At 67.0% G+C, this 5386-nt stretch overlaps 1 long non-coding RNA gene across 1 annotated transcript; it reads left to right on the plus strand.

The window, feature by feature from the left end:
- The first annotated feature begins 4165 nt into the window (after positions 1 to 4165).
- On the plus strand, positions 4166 to 5024 carry LOC311164451. Its single transcript, XR_014616859.1, has 3 exons — positions 4166 to 4191; positions 4261 to 4321; positions 4671 to 5024. It is a non-coding gene; the product is annotated as an uncharacterized lncRNA (long non-coding RNA).
- Positions 5025 to 5386: the final 362 nt, after the last annotated feature.

Consider the following 5386-nt stretch of genomic DNA (forward strand, 5'->3'; position numbering starts at 1 on the left):
CCCGGACCCCCCCGTACCTGCGGGTTCAGCTCCATGCGGCGATCGCGGCGCGACCCCCCCGCACCGCCCCGCGCCCGCGGGCTCCCCCCGCCGGCGGCCGCCGGAACTGCGGGACCCCCGCCCGCCCCTCCCGGCCGCCGCAGCGCCGCCCGCGGCCCGCCGCCGGAACTGCAGCCCCCCCCTCCCCCCACCCCATCCATCACCGCCCCCTCCCGGTCACCGCCGGAACTGCAGCCACCGACCCCATCCCCCACCCTGACAGCGCCGCCCGCGGCCGCCGCCGGGACTGCAGCGACCCCTCCCCCACCCCAGCACCGCCCCCTGCCGGTCACCGCCGGAACTACAGGGACCACCCCCCACCCCTCCCCCACCCCAGCACCGTCCCCTCCTGGTCATCGCCGGGACTGCAGCGACTCCTCCCCACCCCAGGACCGCCACCGTCCCCTCGTGGTCACCGCCCCCTCCCCCACCCCGCCCCGGCCCCTCCCCCCAGGGTCACGGCTGGGACTGGACTGCTGGGACCCCTCCCCCATCCCCCCCATCCCACTACCGCCCCCCGCGGCCACCGCCGGGACTGCAGGGACCCCTCCCCCTCCTGAGCCGGCCTCTGTCCCCCCGTGGTCACTGCCCTGCCCCTCCCCCACCCCCTCACTGTCCCCTCCGTGGTCACTGCCCTGCCCCTCCCCCACCCCCCGCTGTCCCCCCCACCCCCGACCCTCCCCCTCCATCGCCCCCCCGCGGCCACCGGCGGGACTGCAGCGCTGCCGGGCCAGTGAGGGTTGCTAATGAGGGTTGCTAATGAGGGGGTGTTAATGAGGGCAGGGTGTTAATGAGGGGTGCTAATGAGGGCAGGGTAAATGAACGCGGTAATCAGGGACAGTGAATGCGGTTGGTAAGGGAGGAGCGTTAATGAGCAGCGCTGCTAATGACGGGCATTAATGAAGATGGGTGGGGGCAGGAGTGAGCCAGAGCTTCAGTGATGGGGAGTTAATGAGGGAGGGGGCTAATGAGGGGCGTTAATGAAGGTAGGTGTCAGTGGGGGGAGCTTTAGGGAGGAGTCTTAATAAGGGGGAGCATTAATGGAAATGTTAATGAAGAAGCATTAATGAAAAAGGTGAATGAGATGTGGGTTGTGACTTGAGGCTCCTTAAGCCAATTAACAGGCAGGCCCATCCCAGCTAATGAGTAATTAAGAGCAGCAGGAGCCCTGCTAATCGCTGTCATCAGCCATATATTAGCATATGCTAATGAGCTGGGGTAATTAAACAGGAGCTTGTTAATTGTGCAGGGACAGGGAAGGAAGGTGCATTAATTGACACGGAGGACAGAGCAGGGTTTATTGGGGGCCTCATTAGTTTAATTAAGGGGGTTAGTTAATGAGCCCTAGTGCAAGGCACGAGGCTGAGTGCAAGCCACGCCTCTGGCCCACCCAGTCCCTCCCCTCCTCTGTCAATCACGGATGTCCCGCCCCTTTGAGCAAACCCCGCCCAACACATGTCAATCCCGCTCGGCCCCGCCCCCTGTCCGAGGCCCCGCCTCTCGGCGGGTTCGAGGTTAATGAATGGGGCAGGGGCGGGGCGATCTCAGACTGACGGCAGCTTCAACCAATGAGAAGGTGAAGGGGTGGGACTCAGGGCCACACTGGCCAATGGGACAGTGGTGGGTGGGACTCGAGGCCCCGCTGGCCAATTGAAAGCGGGGGCCGGGCGGCGCAGCCAATGAGAGGCCGGAGCGGGGGGTGGGCGGGGCCAGCGGGAGCCCCGGGCCCGTGAGGGGAAAGGCGGCGGGAGCGGGAGAGAGGTGATGAGGTATCGGGATATCGCGATAGAGACCGCGATAGACAGCGAGATATGGGGATAGAGACCGCGATACACAACGCGATGCACTCCGGGATATCGGGATAGACACCGGGTTAGACAGCGGCATAGACAGCGAGATATCGGGAAAGCGGGTACCGGGGAGTGCGGAACTCCGGGATATCGGGACATCGGGATATCGGGACATCGGGATATCGGGACATTGGGGTACCGGACTGCACTGAGCGGGGGTGGAGAGGGTGAGCGGGATACGGGGGTACAGGGGCTGGGGCACCGGAGCACCCGGAGAGCCGTGAGCGGCGGGAACGGGACCGGGGGCCGGCAGGAAAACAGAGCGGGAGGGGGAGACCGGGGGCACCGGGGAAGGGACCGGAGGAGACCGAGGGGCGCCGTGGGCACCGGGGGGCAGAGAGAGCGGTGAGCGGCGGGAGCGGCCCGGGGGCTCCGGAGGCACCGAGGCCGGGGGTCCCGTGCCCCGGTGGGCGAACCGGGGGTCCCTGGGCAGCGGGGGGGGCTGGGCAGGGCCTGCGGGGGGCGGGGAAGGGTCTGGGGTCCCCTCCCCCCCAGGGGGTGTCACCCCTCCCCAGAGGGGCGGGGCCTCAGGAGGGAGCGGGCGTTGCCATGGGACTGCGTGGGGGCGTGGCCTGGGAGGGGGCGCGGCCTGAAGGTGTAATAATACATAAGGGGTGCGTCCCGCCAATGGGCGTGGCCTCGGAATGGGCGCGGCGCCAGTGTTGCCATAGCGACAGAGGGCGCGCGGGGTTGCCGTGGGGACGGGCGCGGTCCCTAGAAGGGGGCGTGGTCGGTTGCTATGGTGATGGGGCGTGACTGAAGAAAGGGGCGGTGCCAACGTGCTGTTGTCATGGTGATGTGGGCGTGGTTTGTGGAAAGGGGAGTGGCCATGCAGGGCGTGGTCCCGGGGGGGGGGGGGGCCCTGCCGCTGCCCTCGGGATGGATTTGGGGGGGCCCGGGGGGCGTGGCCGGGTCAGGCCCGACCCTCCCCCATTCCCGGGGCTCGGGAACAAAGCCGGGGGGCACGGGCGGCACCGGGAAACCGGGGGGGACAGGAGGGGACAGCGGGGGGACGATGTCCCCCGGGTGGCCCGGCTGGGGCTGGGACCCCCCGTTCCAGCTGTGGGTGCAGGCGCTGCTCTGGGCGCTGCTTTTGGGGCGCCTCATCCGCTACGGGGGGGGGCAGGGCCGGGGGGAGCCCCCGCGGGACCAGCCCGGGCCGGGGGCCCCCCAAAACCGGGGAGAGACCCCCTCAGAGTGACCCCTGATTAGGGGGGGGACAGAGGGACACCCCAAAGATCCCTCCTTGTGCCCCCGAGTCGTTTGGGGGGTTGCTCCTGCCTCAGTTTCCCCGATCGGGGAGTCAGTGCCCCCCCAGCGGGGTCACTGGTCCGACTGGGCCGTACTGGGAGCCCCCGGGGACAGCGCCCGGCGACAGCTCCAGACACGGTGAGGGGGGCCGGGGGATGTGGGGTGGCCTCGGTCCCTTTTGGGGTCCCCCCTGTCCCCTCCCGTTCCTCGGAGTCCCTCTGGGGGTGCCCAGTCTGCTCTGGGGGGGCTCTGTGTTTTGGGGTGTCCCACGTCCCCTGGAGCGCTTCCATGTCCCTTTCAGGGGTCCCCTGTCCCCTTTTGGGGTGTCCCTTGTTCCCTCTGGGGTGTCCCCTGTCCCTTGGGGACACTCCCACATCCCCCTGTCCCCTCGATGTCCCCAAGGACCCCTCTCCAGTGCTGTCCCTGTCCCTCCCGGTGGTTTTGGGGTCCCCCCCGTGGTTTTGGGGTCCCCAAAGCGGGGCCAGCTCGGGGCACGGGGTCTCTCGGCTGGGGACGGGGGGGGAAAACGGGGACAGGGGGATGGGGACAGAGGGGACAGTGGGGACAGGGGGACCCAGGGACAGAGGGGATGGAGGGGACACTGCCATGAGGGTGCTGGACAGGCAGAAGGGGACACAGGGGGACATCAGGGGGACATCAGGGACACAGGAGGGGACACGGGGGGACAACCCCAGCATGGGGAGGTGACAGAGGAGGGGACTGGGAATGCAGGGGGGTTGTGGGGACACTGGTGACGTCGGGTCTGGGGACATTAATGTCCCTAGGGGGGGACAAGTGTTGGTGTCCTTGGCCTCGAGGGGACGCTGGTGTCCCCAGCACGGGCGGGGGAGGGGTCTGGTGGCACCTCGGTGTCATCGCTGGCTGTCCCCAGGCACAGGGAGGTGACCGGGATGTCCCCAGGATGGTGGCAGTGTCCTCAGGGGTGTGACAGTGTTCCTGTCCCCAGGGGTGTCCTTGCCCCCAGGTGTGTGACAGGCTGGCCCAGGTGTGACAGTGTCCCTGTCCACAGGTGTCCCCAGGTGCCACACAGGTGGCACACAAGTGGCACAGAGGTGTCCCCAGGTGTCCCCAGGTGCCACACAGGTGTCCCTGTCCCCAGATGTCCCCAAGTGTCCCCAGGTGTCCCTGGGTGTCTCCAGGGCTGCCGGTGGCCCTCCAAGGTGTGTCCCCATTGTCCCCAGGTGTCCCCAGGTGTCCCCACGCCCCCCAGGATGGTCCCCAGGGCCATCCCTGTCCCCCCCACTGTGTCACCCTCCTCATCCTTGGCTGTCCCCAAAGTGTCCCTTGTCCCTCTGGGTGCTGGGTGTCCCCAAAGTGTCCCCTGCCCCTCCAGAGAGTCCCCAGGGTGTCCCTTGTCCCCTTGGAGTGTCCCCAGGGGGTCCTGGAGGTTCCTTGGGGACTTCTGGGGGATCCCTGGGGGGGTTTGGGGGTCTCTGGGGGGTTTTGGGGGTTCCCAGGGGGGGATTTGGGGAGGTTTTGGGGGATTTTGAGGCTTTTTCTGCCCCCCAGATCCTGCTGAGCTTCAAGGACCTGCCAGGACCTGACCCCAGAGCACCGAGGGGCACCCGAAATGCACAGCTGGACCCCAAAACTGCACAGCTGGACCCCAAAATCCTATCAAGCACCCCATAAAGCCTGAACCCCCAAACCTGGAGAGGCCTGAAGTACACCTGAACTCCAGGGGGCTTGGGGGGTCCCGGGACCCCTGTTTTGGGGTTTTGGGGTGTCCCTGGGTGGTGTTTGGAGGTCCCAGGGCTGTGACCCTGCTTTTGAGGGTTTGGGGTGTCCCAGGGCAGTGACGCCCCGGTTTTAACCCTCCCAGATGGAAGCCTGCCCCCTTTGTCCCCAAATGGGGGTCCCCAAAACCGGGGGGGGTCCCCATAAGGCCCAGGAGGGGGCCCCAGCCTCCCCCAAGGTTCCTGTTGTAAATGAGTTTGGGATGAACCAATAAAGTTTGGGAGAGAAATCGTGTTTGGAAATTTTGGGGTCCTCCCAAAGTGGGGGTTCCATGGCTTGGGGGAACCCCCTGGGTTTGGGGGGCCCTGGAATTGGGGTGACCCGTGGGTTTGGGGTGACTTTGTGGGTTTGGGGGTGCTGCATAGGTTTGGAGTGACCCCGTGGAATTGGGGTGACCTCATGGGTTTGGGGTGATCCCAGTGAGTTTGGGGGGGGTCCATGGGTTTGGGGGTGACCCCATGGGTTTAGGGGGGCTCCATGTTTTGGGG

The sequence above is a fragment of the Fringilla coelebs genome, assembly GCF_963513975.1.
Source record: "Fringilla coelebs genome assembly, chromosome: 32".
NCBI lineage: Eukaryota > Metazoa > Chordata > Aves > Passeriformes > Fringillidae > Fringilla > Fringilla coelebs.